The 18,429-nt window shown below is 33.9% G+C and overlaps 1 pseudogene across 1 annotated transcript in view; it reads left to right on the top strand.

The window, feature by feature from the left end:
- The first annotated feature begins 3,582 nt into the window (after positions 1-3,582).
- Positions 3,583-18,429, top strand: part of LOC308622793 (platelet glycoprotein 4-like) — a 112,422-nt pseudogene continuing 97,575 nt past the window's right edge. The window contains exons 1-5 of the transcript in view: positions 3,583-3,644; positions 14,249-14,396; positions 14,830-15,013; positions 16,260-16,354; positions 18,324-18,368. The product of the transcript in view is annotated as a platelet glycoprotein 4-like (transcript). The remainder of the gene's footprint in view (positions 3,645-14,248; positions 14,397-14,829; positions 15,014-16,259; positions 16,355-18,323; positions 18,369-18,429) is intronic.

The raw sequence follows: 18,429 nt of genomic DNA, 5'->3' as shown, positions 1-18,429 counted from the left end.
AAGCACTGAAAGAAAAAAAAAATTCCAACCAAGAATATTCTACCTGAAAAAGTTATCATTCAGAGGTGAAAGAGATAAAAAGTTCACAGACAAGAAAAACCTAAAGGAGTAATTTGCAGATGATATAATACTCTACTTAGAAAATCCTAAAGCTGCCTCCAGAAAACTACTAGAGCACATCAGTGAATTCAATAAAGCTACAGGATACAAAATTAATATACAGAAGTCTGCTGCATTTCTATACACTAACAATGAAATAGCAGAGAGAGAAATTAAGAAAACAATCTCATTTACTATCACATCATAAAGAATAAAATACCTAGGAGTAAACCTAGCTAAGGAGGCCAAAGGCCTATGCTTGGAAAATATAAGACACCAATGAAAGAAACTGAATACCACATAAACAGATAGAAAGATATACCATGTTCCTAGATTGGAAGAACCAACACTCTTAAAATGACCATAGTACCCGAAACAATCTAAGATTCAGTGCAATCTCTATCAAATTACCTATAGCATTTTTCACACAACTGGAACAAAAGATTTTGAAATTTGCATGGAAACACAAAAGACCCCGAATAGCTAAAATAATCTTGAGAAAGAAGAACTGAGCTGGAGAAACCATGCTCCCTGACTTCACACTATACTACAAAGCTACAGTCATCAAAACAGTATTGTACTGGCACCAAAACAGACACATAGATCAGTGAAGCAGGATAGAGAGCACAGATATAAATCCACACAGTTATGGTCAATTACTCTACAAAAAAAGGAGGCAAGAATATACAATGGAGAAAAGACAGTCTTTTCAACATGTAGTGCTTAGAAAACTGGACAGTTACATATAAAAGAACGAAATTAGATCATTCTCTAATACCATATACAAAAATAAATTCAAAATGGATTAAAGACCTAAGTGTTACATCAGAATCTATAACGCTTCTCAAGGAAAACATAGGCAGATCAAACTTTGACATAAATCACAGCAATTGTTTTTGGATCCATCTCCTAGGGTAATGGAAACAAAAACAAAAGTAAAAAAACTGGGACCCAAATAAACTTAAAAGCTTTTGTATAGCAAAGGAAGCCATAAACAAAAGGAAAAGACAAACCACAGACTAGGAGAAAATATTTGCAAACGATGTGACTGACAAGGGCTTAAATTCCAAAATATAAACATCTTATGCAGTTCAATATCAAAAAAAAAAACAATCAAAAATGCACAGAAGACCTATACAGACATTTCACCAAAGATGACATTCAAATGGCCAACAACCAGATGAAAAGATGTTCAACATCGTTAATTATTAGATAAATGCAAATCAAAATTATAATGAGGTACCATCTCACACCAGTCAGAATGGACATCATTAAAAAGTCTACAAATAACAAATGCTGGAAAGAGTGTGGAGAAAAGGGAACCCTCCTACACTGTTGGTTAGCATGTAAGTTGGTGCAGCTACTGTGGAAAACAGTATGGAGGTTCCTCAGAAAACTAAAAATAGAATTACTATATGATCCAGCAATCCCACTCCTGAACATATATCTGGAAAAGAAAAACTCTAATCAGAAACAATATGTGGAGCCCAATGTTCATGGCAGCACTATTTATAATAGCTAAGACATAGAAGCCACCTAAATGTCCATCGACAGATGAATGGATAAAGAAGATACACACACACACATACACACACACACACACAATGAAATATTATTCAGCCATAAAAAAGAATGAAATAATGCCATCTGCAGCAACTTGGATGGACCTAGAGATTATCATACTAAGGGAAGTAAATTAGACAGAGAAAGACAAATATCATAAGATACTACATGTGGAATCAAAGAAATGATACAAATAAACTTATTTACAAAATAGAAATAGACTCACAGACATAGAAAACAAATTTATAACTACCAAAGTGGAAGAGGGTGGGGAGGAATAAACTGGGAATTTGGGATTAAGAGATACACAATACTATATATAAAATAGTTTAAAAGACAAGGACCTACTGTATAGCACAAGCAACTATATTCAATATCTTGTAATAACCTAAAATGAAAAAGATTCTGAAAAGAATTTATATATATATATATATATATATATATATATATATATATATATATATGTATGTGTGTGTGTGTTTGTGTATAACTGAATCACTTTGATGTAATGTGAAACATTGGTAAATCAACTATACTTCAATAAAAGAATAAAAAATAAGAACAAATAAAAATAAAACCAGAAAAAAATAAAGAAAATAGACTGAAAAAAAAAGCTAAAAGAATAAATTATCACTAAACCAGTCTTACAAGAAACATTAAAGAAATTTTTTAAATGAAAAAAGGGTGCTAACTAGTAACAAAAAAACTTATGGAAATATGAACCCCACTGGTAAAGGTAAATATTTACTAAAGGTAGTATAAAGGTTGAAAGTCAAAAGTAGTAAAAATAACTGTAGCTACAATAATTACTTAAGGGATATACAAGATAAAGATGTAAATCTGACATCAAAAACATAAAGCCCATGGGGAGAGTAAAAATGTAGTTTTAAAATGTGTTCAAACTTAAGCAGTTATCACCTTAAAATAGACTGTTATAAATATGTTGTTATATGTGAAACATTATAGGTATGTTATAATGCTGTTGTATGTAAGACTCATGGGAACCACAAAACAAAAACCTGTAATAAGTTAGGCCAGTATACTGCCTAACTTACGTATATACTTAACAGGTATATATAGAACATTCCATCCCAAAGCAACAGAATTCACATTCTTCTCAAGTGCACATGATCTCGAGAATAGATCATATGATAAACCACAAAACAAATTTTAATAATTTTATGAAGACTAAAATCATATCAAGCATCTTTTACAACAATGGTATGAAATTAGAAATCAATTTCAAGAAGAAAACTGGAAAATTCACAAATATGTGCCAATTCCCCAACAGGCTACTGTGTTACTGAACAAGCAATGGGTCAGAAAGTAAAACAAAAGAGAAATCAAAAGACATCTTGAGACAAATGAGAATGGAAATACAAAATACCAAAACTTATTGGATGCAGCAAAAGCAGTTTTAAGAGGGAGTATATAATGATAAATGCCTACTTCAAGAAATAAGAAAAATCTCAAACAAGCTACCTTCACACTTCAAGGAACTAGAAAAAGGAAAAAAAAATGAGGTTCAAAGTTAGCAGAAGGAAGGAAATATAAAGAGCAGAAATAAATGGAGACCAAAAGACAGTAGAAAAAATCAGTAAAACTAAGAGCTATGAAATCAGTAATCTAAAACCTCTCACTAAACAGAAGTTGAGGACCTGACAACTTCATCAGTGATTTCTACCAAGCATTCAAACAAGAATTGATACCAATCCTTCTCAAACTCCTTTAAAAAACAGAAGAGGAGGAAACACTCCAAACTCATATTACAAGGCCAGCAAAACCATCATACCAACACTAGACAAGGAAGCCACAAGAAAAGAAAATTACAGGCCAATATCTCTGGTGAATATGGATGCAAAAATCCTCAACAAGATATTAACAATCAAATTCAACAACACACTGAAAGAATTATGCACCATGATCAAGTGGAATATATTCCAAGGACACAAGGATGGTTCAACATGTGCAAATCAATCCACGTAATACACCACATTAACAAAATGAAAGATAAAAAATCATGATTATCTCAATAGATACAGAAAAAGCATTTGACAAAATTCAACATTTATTTATGATAAAAACCCTTAACAAAGTTAGAGTAAATACACCTCCAACATAATAAAGGCCATTTATGACAAACACACAGCTAACATCATGCCACATGGTGAAAAGCTGAAAGACTTTCCTTTAAGATCAGTAACACAACAAGAGTGCCCACTCACACAAATGTTATTCAACATAGTATTGGAAGTCCTATCCATAGCAATCAGAAAGAAAAAGAAATGAAAAATACCTAAGTTGGAAAGGAAGAAGTAAAACTGTCACTGTTTTCAGATGACTTGATATTACATAATATCAAGTCCTAAAGACCTTACAAAAATCTGTTAGAACTAGTAAACAAATTCAGTGAAGTTGCATGATACAAAATCAATATCAAAACTGTTCATTTCTATACACTAATAACAAACTCTCAGAGAGAGAAATTAAGAAAACAATCCCATTTGCAATTGCTACATATTGCTTCAATTCCTACATAGGGATAAGTTAACCAAGGAGGTGAGAGACCTGTACATTGAAAAATATGACACACTGATGAAATAAATTGAAGAAGTCACAAAGAAAGATCTTCCAGGCTCATTAATTGGAATAATTAATATTGTTAAACTGCTCATACTACTCAGCAAATTATACATTCAATGCAATCCCTAACAAAATTCCAATGGCATTTTTCACAGAAATAGAGCAAATCATCCTAAAATGTCTACTGAACCATAAAAGACCCCGAATAGCCAAAGCAATTTTGAGAAAGAAGAACAAGGCTGGAGGCACCATACACCCTGATTTCAAACTATACCACAAAGTTGTAGTAAGCAAAACAGTATATCATTAGCATAAAAACAGACACATTATTAATGGAACAGAGTAGAGAGTACAGCAATAAACCTATGCATATATGATCAATTAATTTACAACAAAGTAGCTCAGAATATACAACTGGGAAAGAATAGTCTCTTCAACAAATGTTGCTGTAAAAACTGGACAGCCACATGCAAATGAATGAAACTAGAACACTGTCTTACACCATACACAAAAATTTATACAACATGCATTAAAGACTTGAATATTAGGCCTTAAACCATAAAATTCTTGGAAGAAAACATATGCAGTAAACTCTTTGACGTCAATCTTGGTGATAATTTTTTGAATTTTACAACAAAAGCGAAAACAAAAGAATAGAACTACATCAAACTCAAAAGTTCCTGCAGAGCAAAGGAAACCAATAAAATAAAAGGGCAAATTATGGAATAAAAGAAAATATTTGCAAATCATATGTGTGATAAGGGGTTAATATGCAAAATACATAAAGAATAAAGAACTCGTAACACTGAATAGCAAAAAACAAAAACCAATCTTGTTAAAAAAGTGGCAGAAGAACTGAAAAGACATTTTTCAAAAGAGATACAAATGGCCTAACAGGTACATGCAAAGATGCTCAACATCACTGATCATCAGAGAAATGCAAATCAAAACCGCAATGACATCTCCCCACACACCTATTAGAATGGCTGTCATCAAAAAGACAAGAAATAACAACTTTTGGCAAGGATATGAAGAAAAGGAAACCATTGTGCACTGTTGGAAATGTAAATTGAAGCACCCACTATGGAAAAACAGTTGGAGGTTTTTCCAAAAATTAAAAATAAAAATGCCATAAGATCCAGCAATTCAACTTCTGGATATTTATCTGAAGAAAACAAAAACACTAATTTTGAAAGATATATAAATTTCCCATATTGTTGCAGTATTACTGACAATAGCCAAGATCAGGAAACAGCCTAAGTGTTCATTAGTGAATGAATACAAAAAGAAATTATGATAGAAATATACATATAGATAGATATATGTATCTATCTATCATCTATCTATCTATATACAGAATGGACTATTATTCAGCCATAAAAAGTGAAATCTTTCCATTTGTGATACCATGGATGGGCCTTAAGTGCATTATGCTAAGTGAACTAAGTCAAACAGATGAAGACAAACAGAGGATGATCTCATTTACATGCAGAATCCAAAAGAAAAAAAAAAGCTCATAAATCTAGAAAACAGACTGGTGGTTTCCAGAGGCAAGGGGTGGGGGTAGACGAAATCAGTAAAGTGTGTCAGAAGGTACAAACTTCTACTAATAAAGTAAATAAATCCTGGGATGTATTGTACATGATGATTCTAGTAAATAATACTGTATTGCACATTAAAAAGCTGCTAAGATAGTAAATCTTAAAAGTGTTTATCACAAGAATAAAGAATTATAACTATTTACAGTGATAGCTGTTAACTAGACTTATTGTGGTGATCATTTCACAGTGTATAATAACATCAAATCTTGATGTTGTACACCTGAAACTAAGGTAATGTTATAATGTCATCCCTAGGTATCTGCAGGGGATTGGTCCAGGACCTCCATGGATACCAATTCCCCAGGGATGCTCAAGTCCATTATATAAACTGGCATAGGGCCATTGGTCTTCCATGTCTACCGTTCGTATCTTCAGATTCAACCAACCACAGACTGAACTCCGAGTTTGGTTGAATATGGAGAGACAACTGTGTGTCAATTATACCATTTACAAAAAAAGTGTATTTAGCGCTGCTAATCAGAGAACAAATAACAAGGACAGATGAAACTAAGTGTAGAAGCTAATGTGACTAATTAAAGTAGAGCATTTGTCAAAAATAGGAAGGGATGGAAATATCAACTATACATGAGGCAGTATGTGCAAGGTGTTACATTTATAGGAGGTATAGAGATACCACATTTGTGCCATCAGTATCACACAGAAAAAACAAAAACAAAATCCATGCTCTCTATCAAGTCACTGGTTGTCTACAGCTCTGGTGATACTTGCCCCTGTGTCTCTCCAATACAACGAGAGTAGATTTTGACACCAAGCACCTTCTGTATTTTGGGCTCTCTTGTTCCTAAATCATGTACTTCAGGATTAAGGTATAATAGGGCTTTCACCCTGCTTGCACCCTGTCCTAAGTTTGTAAACCTACCCCACATTTCTCACCCAACTTATCACTGTGTATTTTAAATTTCAGTTTAAAATTATGGTATTTAATCATCTAAAGCTCTGAGATTTTTTTGTTCTAAGACCACTGGGATAGTGATTGGAAGTGTACTTGGAGGACACTGTTGCACCAAGGTAATTTCCTACACAGCTCTGTAGGTCCTATTTCAGGATCAAAAACAAGTTTCTACTTATTTATCAATGGAATAATTTATCATGCAAAATATGAAGAAAATATTCAACAGACTTGTTAAGTAAACAAAAAGTTACAAACAGTATATTCAGTATAAGGCCCAGATGGCAAATAATTTCTTTCAACAACCATCTGATAGTAATTGCCTGAAATCATTTGGATGAGAATGATTTAAACTTGTTGAGAAAGATAGAGTCTCCAAGATCTATGCAGATCAAAGGCTGTGAACAGTTAGCGAGGTCTATCATGAGAAATGTTAAGTGAGAAATTTCATGGATCCCTTGGGTAAGGAAAAACCCCTAAAGGTAACTATGAAATGGGCAAGATGTATGGCTTTAACCATTAACATCGTTAAATGGAATAAAAATTTGTGGTCAACTAGTTTAATTCACTGTCACATTGTAGAAATATTTACAAACAGAAACTATTGAAATTCAGCGTATACTGATAGTAGGGTTCATTTCTAAACATTAAAGCTCCATGTTTGACTCACTTTTATATACACACTGAATAAAATATTTATTATCGATGAAAATGCACATAAGGTATTAAAACAGTAATCAGCAAACTTTTTCTGTAAAGGACCCGATAGGAAATATTGCAGGCTTTGCAGGTCATATGGTCTCAGTGGCAGTTGCCCTACTCATCTCTGTCACTGCAGCACAAAGCAGTCATAGACAAAACCAAACAAATGGGTGTGACTGTGTTCCAAGAAACATCTATTTATAAAACAGAGGGTGGACTAGAATTGGCCCACCTGCCACAGTTTGTTGATCCCTATACCAGAAGGTGCTTAAAATTTGTAGATCTTCATATCGTGAATAATCATTTTGCGTGGCTTGATTAGCCTGAAAGTTTTCTATAACACCACAGTTGTCCTAACCTATCATAGCTATGTAAAGTATATGTCATGAAGAATTGGGACTACATGAAATAGATACTTTTCAACTGACTGAATTGCTTTGCCACACCAACAAAGGGACACTTGACTTTCAGGATTAGGGACCAGTGTTACCATCTGAATGGGGCTGCTCTGCGTGATACGATCTGAATGATTAAATAAGGAGTGTTAACCATATCTTGAATTGGTGGGGACCTCCTAGTTCAAAACTCATTTGCTCTCTTCTCAGTTATTCTTTTTTTTTTTTTTTTGGTACGTGGGCCTTTTACTGTTGTGGCCTCTCCCGTTGCGGAGCACAGGCTCCGGACACGCAGGCTCAGCGGTCATGGCTCACGGGCCCAGCTGCTCCGCGGCATGTGGGATCCTCCCGGACCGGGGCACGAACCTGTGTCCCCCGCATTGGCAAGCAGACTCTCAACCACTGCGCCACCAGGGAAGTCCTCAGATATTCTTTATACTTGTTTGACAATAAAATTTTGATCTGCTTTTCTCTTTATGGGTAGACATTTGCAAATTCAGGTTTTTAATATTTCAAAAAATCGTTCTTCAATTAAGTCTTTTATTATTTTTTTTCTTGTTTCTATTGTGAATAAATTTAAAACTCCAAATCTCCTTTCTCTAAATGTGATGGATAGAAATTTGGTTCTGGTGTCTGGGGTTTGAATTCCAAGCCCACTGCTTACTGTTTGACCTTAGGAATATTAATTAACCCCTCTATGTCTTAGTGCCCTTATCTGTAAAATGAAGATACTGGTACCTAAATCATGGAGTGGCTTTGAGGACTAAACAAGTTAATTCATGTCAAGTGCTTTCCACAGTAAATGAAAGAGTAAGCACTCAAATGCTAATTAAGACCTTGTAACTGTGGTAGATCATAGCATCTGTGAGTTGATTGTCTAATAACTCATATTTCTCCTCTGTCAAAATTAGTAGCCCTGGAAAAATTACTCAAATTAATCAACTTATGGAAAAAGCTGAAAGTTTATTATTACTACATTATACTATTATATCCTGGATTTGAATTTACCCTAGTTACAAGCTAGTAAGCTACCTTAAAATGTACATGGATATTGGCAGAAGAGACATGACACTCCTGGGAGAGAGACAAAAATTCTCTTATAGCTCAGTAAAAAGTTTGAGTATCAGCCTATTTGCTTTCGCTTCCCTTGGACCTCAAGTCTCATATGGGAGGTGTAACAAGGTCAAATGGTTATTGTGCACATAGTGGGATTGTACTGCAGCTCAGGAAGACTGAGTCTCAGGGATCAACCACTTTCACAGCAAGCAGTAAGCAAGTCCTCTTATGGTTTGGGGGCAGGAGTGAGGCATTATATTATCCCTCCAGGTTCACCACTGAAAACATAAGCCCAAGAAAAGGCCCACATAATGAGCAGTTAGGGCCTGTCTTTCTTGGCACACTCAGCAAGACATGTAGGAAAACAATAAGCCCAACAACTACTATTTCTTTCATTTGTACACCAGGCCCAGCAGTGTGTGATACGTTAATTTTTCTTTACGCTTTTTAGCTCTATGATAAACAGCTTGGTAAACTTGGGTTTAATGACTTTAAACTGATTTCTTCTTGGAATGTTTTTCAAGCTCCTAATGTGCTATAAATCTCCAAAAAGAAAAATTTACTGTTCAGTGTTTCCCAAACTTTTATGACCATGGGTTTCTTTTACTTAAGAAGAATTACTTACAAATACCAAGTGCATTTTTCAAAAGTACTGTTGCTGTTGCTATTCTGCTTGCTTCTCACTATTTCCTGATCTTTTAAGAAAAATCACTGTAATACATTTAATCTGTTCATGAATATACAGTGCTGAGGTCTAGTAGTTTTCTGGTGACATCCTTAGGATTTTCTATGAATAATATCCTGTCATCTGCATCAATTAATTTGGTAAAGTTACAGTTACAAAATTAATATACAGAAATTTGTTGCATTTCTATACACTAACAACAAAATAGCATATAGAAAAATAAAGAAAATAATCTTGTTTACCATACATCAGAAAAAATAAACACCTATGAATAAACCTAGTTAAGAAGGCAAAAGACCTGTACTTGGAAAACTATAAGACTCTGATGAAAGAAATTGAAGATGAAACAAACAGTTGGAAAGACATACCTTGTTCTTGGATTGGAAGAATTAATATTGTTAAAAAGACCAAACTACCCAAGGCAGTCTAGAGATTCAGTGTAATCCCTATCAAATTATCAATGGCATTTTTCACAGAAATAGTAAAAAAAAATTTTTTTTCATTTCTGTGGAAACACAAAAGACCCCAAATAGCCAAAGCAACCTTGAGAAAGAAGAATAGAGCTGGAAGAATCAGGCATCCTGACTTCAGACTATACTACAAAGCTACAGTCATCAAAAGAGTACAGTACTGGCACAAAAACAGACACTTAGATCAATGGAACAGGACAGAAAGCTCAGAAATAAACCAACCCACCTATGCTCAATTCATCTACAAAAAAGGAGGCAAGAGGTCTTCCCTGGTGGTGCAGTGGTTGAGAGTCCGCCTGCTGATGCAGGGCACACGGGTTTGTGCCCTGGTCAGGGAGGATCCCACATGCCGCGGAGTGGCTGTGCCCGTGAGCCATGGCCACTGAGCCTGCGTGTCCAGAGCCTGTGCCCCATGACGGGAGGGGTTGCGACAGTGGGAGGCCCACGTACTGCAAAAAAAAAAAAAAAAAAAAAAGGAGGCAAGAATATACAATGAAGAAAAGGCACTCTCCATAACAAGTGGTACTGGGAAAACTGGACAGGTACATGTAAAAGAATGAAATTAGAACACTCCCTAACACCATACACAAAAATAAACTCAAAATGGATTAAAGACCTAAATGTAGGACTGGATACTATAAAACTCCTAGAAGAAAACATAGGCAGAACACTCTTTTACATAAATCACAGCAGTACCTTTTTGGATCCACCTCCTAGAGTAATGGAAATAAAAACAACAATAAACAGATGGGACTTAATTAAAGTTAAAAGCATTTGCACAGCAAAGGAAACCATAAAAAAAACAAAAATACAGCCTACCGAATGGGAGAAAATATTTGCAAACAATGCAACCGACAAGGGATTAATTTCCAAATATACAAACAGCTCACACAGTTCAATATCCAAAAAACAAAAAACAAAAAAACCACACACAAAACAAACAAGAAAAACAACAACCACCCAATCAAAAAATGTGCAGAAGATCTAAACAGACATTTTTCCAAGGAGGACATACAGATGGCCAACAGGCACGTGAAAAGATAATCAATATCACTAATTACTAGAGAAAAGCAAATCAAAACTGCAGCGAGGGATCACCTCACACAGTTCAGAATGACCACCATGAAAAAGTCTACAACTAATAAATGCTTGAGAGGGTGTGGAGAAAAGAGAACCCTCCTACACTGTTGGTGGGAATGTAAATTGGTGCAGCAATTATGGAAAACAGAATGGAAGTTTCTTAAAAAAAAGAAGAATAGAGTTTCATTGGTTTTCATTTCATCAAACAGGTTTTCATTGTTACAGAAAAAAATCTTACCTTCAAAACTATTTTTATTTTTTCAGGGTCTTAAAGTTCTACGTCATTATCAAAACCCTACATGAATACCTTATTCAAAAAATCTTGTAGCTACGATGTGTACCTATGAAAATCTAGAATTCAAATATGACCTAATAAGAATCTTAGCATAACTGTTTAAAAATGACAACTCTGTGAACTGACCACATGTAAGAAAAGAGAATAGTTTCTAGAATTTGAGAACTCATCACAGTTTTTGTTTAATTTTTTGTTTGTTTGGAGGGGTTATGCTTTTACTTTTAAGGATATTAATTGGAGTATGGGAAAACATAAACATAATATTGACTCCTGTCCTAGTCTTGCTTGATAGGTTATAAAATTTTTATTCTTAGAGGCTTTAACCTATCTCTATCTGGGATGAAAGCAGGGTGGGTTAGATATAATTGATTTACTTGGAAAAGCAATGAAGTGAGGGTTAGAGAAGTTGGATTTGAAGCTAAAGTACATAAACAATAAACTCTATTTACATGACAATGTTAAAGGAAATTATGATCAACTATGAGTCATCTTGTCTCATGATGTCAACAAAACAGAGTCCTTAGTGTCTGCTTGGATGCCTTAAATAATGGGAAAACGACCGTTAACGTTTCAGAAAAAGTTAATAATTTGAGAGTCTTCCACGTGTTGAGGTGATCCTGCCTCTCCATCAGTTACACCGTGAACTCAGTTAAAGTTCGAAGTGGAGGAGGATGTCTCTCCTCAAACAGAACCACAGGCTTATTTGGCTTTTGGCTGCTAAAGTGAACTTGATGAAACTTTGACAAGATGTGACATGGGTCAAAGCATAAAATTGCCCGGATTGAGATCTTAATGATATATATTCCAACCTATACCATTTCTGTGAAGACCTGGTACCTCCTTCAGAATATTCTCAGATCCAACATAAAAAAATAATAATAATAATAATTTAAGTTACTTTGCTTTGACAGGAGTACACAGAAAGCAATATTGGGCTAAATCTGAGGCAACTTCCTCCCTTTGACCTTATTAACCAACACTTTCTAAAAGCTGTATATATTCTCATTTTTAAACCAAAAATTGAGTGGTTATGTTCTCTTTTAAGTACATTCTAAGCACAGGCCTCAGTTTGAAGGATTTTTCCCTTAGTGAGTGCCATCTACTGGTATAGCATTGTAAGTACAACCAAGTAAACTAGAATTTGGGTCACAATTATTTTTGCTATTATTTCAACTATATATACATCAATCTTCCTGAAAATTAAAGTATTTTAATTTTAAATGTTAATAATATGTAATCTAAGTTTAAAATACAATTATCTAAGAGAAAAGAATAACTGACTACTAATAGACTGTCCTGGCTGCTGTTTCAGATTTTTATATTCTTTGTATGTCTACAGTACTCCAAGAACAGTAAATAATAAAGCTTTGATGAAATTATATTAGAAATAAGATATTTCTATCTTTTTGTGAATTCCCTTTTTAAAGAATATGAACAATTAATTAACTTATTTATTCAAAAATATTTACCAAGTACTTACCATATACCAGACACTGCTTGGGGATACAAAACACACATAATACCTATCTTATCGGAATTTACTTTTTTATTATACCTGATTGAAATCAGGTCAGGTTTTCTTTGTTTTGATTTTTACACTTCAGTTTCATATTTTTTCAGTCTTTACCTTAGTTAGATAACAACAGATATCTACTGTAGCCTCACAAAGCAGACGTTCAAATATATGATAGAGCAATGAATAATATATACCCTATTTCATCTCAGTAAATTTCTTGTACTTGCAAAAGATTTTTTTCCATAATAATCGCCCTTCACCTCATTCCTAAAAAGTAGTTGGTACTTTCCAGGAGCTTAGAACTAATGAGTATATAGTGTATGGGGCAGGGATGGAGGGGAACTGATCTCCAAAGTGGAAATTGTATTCCATTAGCTATCTTTAATTCTCATTAAAATACTGGAAATTATGGAAAAGCCAGTACAGGAAAATCTGTGCACTTTGAACAGTCTTTCTAAGATAAGAAAACGTGCTCTTACTGTTCCCCTGTTTAAACCTCTCTGCTGTCTCCTCCTGACTCTCAGGATAAAAGCTAAACATTTAAGTATAGGATGCAACCCTTTTATGTTCCAGATGTTGCCTGTTATAGTCGTTTTATTTCCACCACTCTCCTTACTCCTTAAACAAACTATATTGAAACTTCTGCATTTCTAAAATTACACCTGGTTCCTACTTCTTACCTAATACATGCTATTTTCTACGCTATTTTACCTAACTAAACTCCTCTGTCATTCAGACCACTTATGTGGAATTGTATTTTTTAAAAAAAATTTTTTTATTGGAGTATGGTTGCTTTACCTCCACTGCACAACAAAATGAATCAGCCATACACATACAGATACCCTCCCTTTTGGACTTCCCTCCCATTTAGGTTACCACAGTGCATTAGGTAGAGTTCCTTGTGCTATACAGTAAGTTCCTATCAGTTGTCTATTTTATACATAGTATCAATAATGTATACGTGTCAATCCCAGTCTCCTATCTTGTCCATTATCCCCACCACAACCATCCCAAGCCTGGCTTTGTTCCTGTTCTGTGTTTTCCCACAGAACCTGTGTAACCCACTATAATAACACGTATTCCTTCTCCTCTGCTATGCACGTCAAAGATTCCTCTTCTCAACTTTGTAGAGGCTCAGCATTGGACTACTGATCATTTTAACCTACTTGTTTAGCCTAGATTCTGACATAGTCTATGCACTCAAAAATTATTTGTTGCATGAATGAACGGCATTTGAGACTTAATGTTCACTTGCAACAATTATTTTGAATTTTATTTACTTTTGTTTTTCAGAGTTCGTTATCTAGCCAAGGAAAATATAACCCAGAACTCTGAGACCCACACGGTCTCTTTCCTGCAGCCCAATGGTGCCATCTTTGAACCCTCACTATCAGTTGGAACTGAGAATGACACTTTCACTGTTCTCAATCTGGCTGTAGCGGTGAGTAGACAAACAGCGAAATTACTGGTTTTGAAATACTCTAGAATCCTCTGTAATTAATCTCATGATTAGAACTACTATTAGATATCATTTATTTTGTCATTTTTATGAAAATGTGTTCTTATGACATTATTTTGAATTATGGCCCTTTAGGAAGATGACAAAATCATGTAATAATCAACTGAATTAGAAGACCACTTAAAGTGTATCATTTTAAAAAGTAGGATTTAACTTTGAAAGTCTCCAGAGAAATGTAATCATTCAGAGATGAAGAAACAAAAACAATACACTTTTAGTCCTGGCAAGATTTGGCAGTCATTTTAAAGATATAGTTGACAACTCTTTTATTAAGCTTAATTCTAGTATTTTCCATTTATTTGTTAAAAGTCTGATACTGCAATTGGTGTCTTAAACCGTGATTTCTTTTTTGGAGACTGCACCCCATCTCTATCCAAATGTATTTATTCAAGGAGTACTCAATTTACTTATCAAAAGATCAAGCTCTTCTATATTTCAAAAGAGAACTTTGAGAGAACTATTGTGGGGCTATAAGGATCCATTCTTGAGCTCGATTCCACACCCTATTACTACTACAGTTGGTGTGTTTTATCCTGTGAGTACCAAATATGAATGTCGATATTGTTAGACTTTAACTGGATAAATATGGTGGCATTGGCAATTCATAATTTTATTATTTAGTGTGTATTTCTGATCTGGGAATACATATTCTAATTACTTAAAAGTCTCTATCTCACATGAACTCAGCTATACTAGTTGGGAAAATTTACGTATCTGAATTAAACAATTAAAATTAAGAAGCTGACATTTAATCATTTCCATTCTTTGACAAATACATAAATTGTCTAAAATTAGATTGTAAGCTGGTATGACTTTGAATACAGTTTTTGCTTTGATTTCCTATCTATAAGTAATCAAGCTTAATGCCATATTTTTGTGGTAAGTGTATTTATCATATCATTCCTCCTTCTCTAGACCTCTTACAAATTTGTTTTAATGTAAACTTAAAAGTTACCCAAAATTTACACAAGAATGATAACTCAGCAATGTCATATGTTCATAAAATTAGTTGATATGAACTCCTAGTAATCTATAAATGTCATGAAATGGCAGTTAGGAGATTTTGAAAGATGTGAACTTGGTGATGTATTTAGTTATAGCTTAACATTTTGAGTCACGAATAGAACAAGATGACTATTGAACTGAAAAATTGAGTATGATTTCTCTTGTCACTATATGAGATATTTGTTATATTTTCTAATTCATTGTTGTTATTCTATTTTAGATGGTTTTTAGGATTGCAAGCTTATATATCATTTAAATATAAGTATAGAAAGCCTTGAGGAATAATGAATTCAGTTACTATTATTTAACTCAAATACTCTTCTTTCCTTGGTTAATTCTATTTTTAATTCCAAGTACCTAATCTTTAGTAACAACTTATTAGAGATCATAACATTGAGAAAGCTTCTAGAAATCTGTCATTGTTCTCATAGGTTTTGTTCACTATCCTTCACCTCAATATAATAGGAGTAGTGATCACAATGCCCTTTCTGGCTTAATTACGACAAAAAGTGATAGAGTTGGATCACATCAGATTCTGATATTTGTTTTCTACCTTTGTCTCAGCATCTACAGCTATTTCTAGGCACCTTTTACATTCTGTCTTTTTAAAATGTGAAAGACCAATAACTTAAAAACTTTATTGCATATATATTTCAAATCACATAAAATAATTATGAACAACCAGTGTTTGAGAAATGCAAGTGAGTTAATTACATATTTTATAACTTGGAAAATATGGCTTTTTCTAGAAATAATTTTTTCTTGTATGCATCTTTTCAGACCACAATACTTCAGATGGAGTTTATAAAGTTTTCAATGGAAAAGACTACATAAGCAATATTGCCATAATTGACACATTTAAAGGCATAAAGTAAGTATTCACACGAAGTGTGTGTGTGTCACTAGGATACTCTAAGGCAGGCAAAAAACTTATTTAACAACTGGTAAGGCACAGGCACCAACCTAGGGAACAGACCTGCCTGTATCTCAGTCCTAGAAACTCCTGTTCTGCCAGGCGTTAACCCTTTAGTTGTGATGACTGGTCCTACTAGTGCATAGGTGCTGAGTATCAGCCCCACTTGAGGGTTGACCTTTATGCACAGGGTCTCTTACATAAAGAAATCTAAAGGGACTACTTCCATCTCTGCTGAATAACCAGCGTTATTGTGCACCCATACAATTACATAACTGCAAATGAAAAGGAAGAAAGTCAATATGTCAACTTATCATCCAACAGGTAGGAAAATATATCTTACTGTTGCTTTATTTCTTTTCTGAGCATGAAATATAAAAATTATTCATTCCAGTGGCATGGCTAAATATGTCTATAAAGATGGAAGCTAAATGACTCCATGCCAATGCTTTCATGACTTTCCCCTTCAAAATTTTCTTGAAATAATTTTATATATTGATAACTCAGCTTTTTAAAACTTCATCAATATGAAAATGGAATTACTATTTCCTGCTCTAACACTGACATATTAAACTTGATAAAGAGCACGCATCCTGTGAAGTAGCAGTGGAATGAGATACGTTCATATAGCCATGATTTCCTACTTTTCCCTAGCTCCTGACTGTTTATCTGGAGACACCTAATTCATATGTCTAAAATAGGAAGAATCCCAATAAATATCAAGGAAAAAGCCTTTTCTCCTCAAAGTTAAAATGAGTTTTACATCAGTGATTTCCTGATGAAGAATAAAGTAATCAAAATCAAGAGATGAAATCTTTTTATTAATTAAGTAACCATTACCTCACACTGAGTTCCTATCTAAAATTTGCATAAAACAGTTAAATACTCACTCATGTAATCCTTTTTCTTCTATAGAGTCCATAGTCACTTTTTTTATAGAAAAGTTTAATGGAGGAAAACAAACACTTCTAAATGCTCATTTTAGGGGATATCACATAGTGTTTGTATACTGAGGAAAGTGAGTATTTCTTCCATTTCAATATTACAGAGAGGTTTTGAGGAGAGTTACTATATGCTCCTAATTGGAGTAAGAATTTCACATGTGTTTAAGATTGTGATAAGGTTAATTTAACTGACCACGGCAAGCCTGAACATGATTAATAGCTTATTCTGTTTAAAAAAGAAGCAACAGCTTGCCTTGACATCTTAGTGGATGGTATGTTAGGAGTTTGAAAAACCTGTTTTCCATCATCAAAAAGTGGCAAACCATCTCTACTGTTATATGTATATATACCAGGAAACAATATAAACATCTTAAGTAGATATCAGAGTATAAATTAATAAACTTTGTCCTACTCTAATGTCAGTACATGCAAGAGTTAAAAGAGGGGAAAAGTATAAATTGATTATCTGCATGTTTCCAATCGCTATTGATCAAACATCTGCTTCTTTCTGTCCTCCTCCACACTGCCCTCTTCTCCCTCATACTGAGTTTGCATCAGTTATCCACTTAATATTTTCCTCCTATTCAGTTGAACACTCAACATACTATGATACAATCCACTTCTCCCATTACAACAAAAAAAACCCTTAACCCTAAGTAGAGATCTAAATTTCTGATAAATATTTCTCAAAATTTTTTTGAAGAACTCTGGCTGCTCCAAATTGTTCCTAACTAACAACATTTGGCAGTTTTTATTTTTTAATCTGGCCGCTTAATGGTAACAGGCACTTCATTTATCTCAACAAGATGAAAACTTCAAACAAAACATAGACCAAATGATTTAGAATATTTCTTAAACTTAGCATGTGTCACATCTAGTCTAATCAATATTTAGTATTTTAGCAGAAGTACTGAATCATAATAGACAAAGTAATGTGAGGTGATGTTCTTGGAATAACAATGTTCATTTCCTTTTTTTATTCCTAAGGCTTGTCTCAGTGGGCAAGCGATTGTGACATGATTAATGGTACAGGTAAGGGCATTTGTTTTGTTGTAATAATCACAGTGAAATCACCTCCTTTCTCCCATAAATC

This window comes from Mesoplodon bidens (genome assembly GCF_964165515.1).
Source record: "Mesoplodon bidens genome assembly, chromosome: 9".
Lineage (NCBI taxonomy): Eukaryota > Metazoa > Chordata > Mammalia > Artiodactyla > Ziphiidae > Mesoplodon > Mesoplodon bidens.
This window is presented reverse-complemented; position numbering and strand designations above follow the sequence as displayed.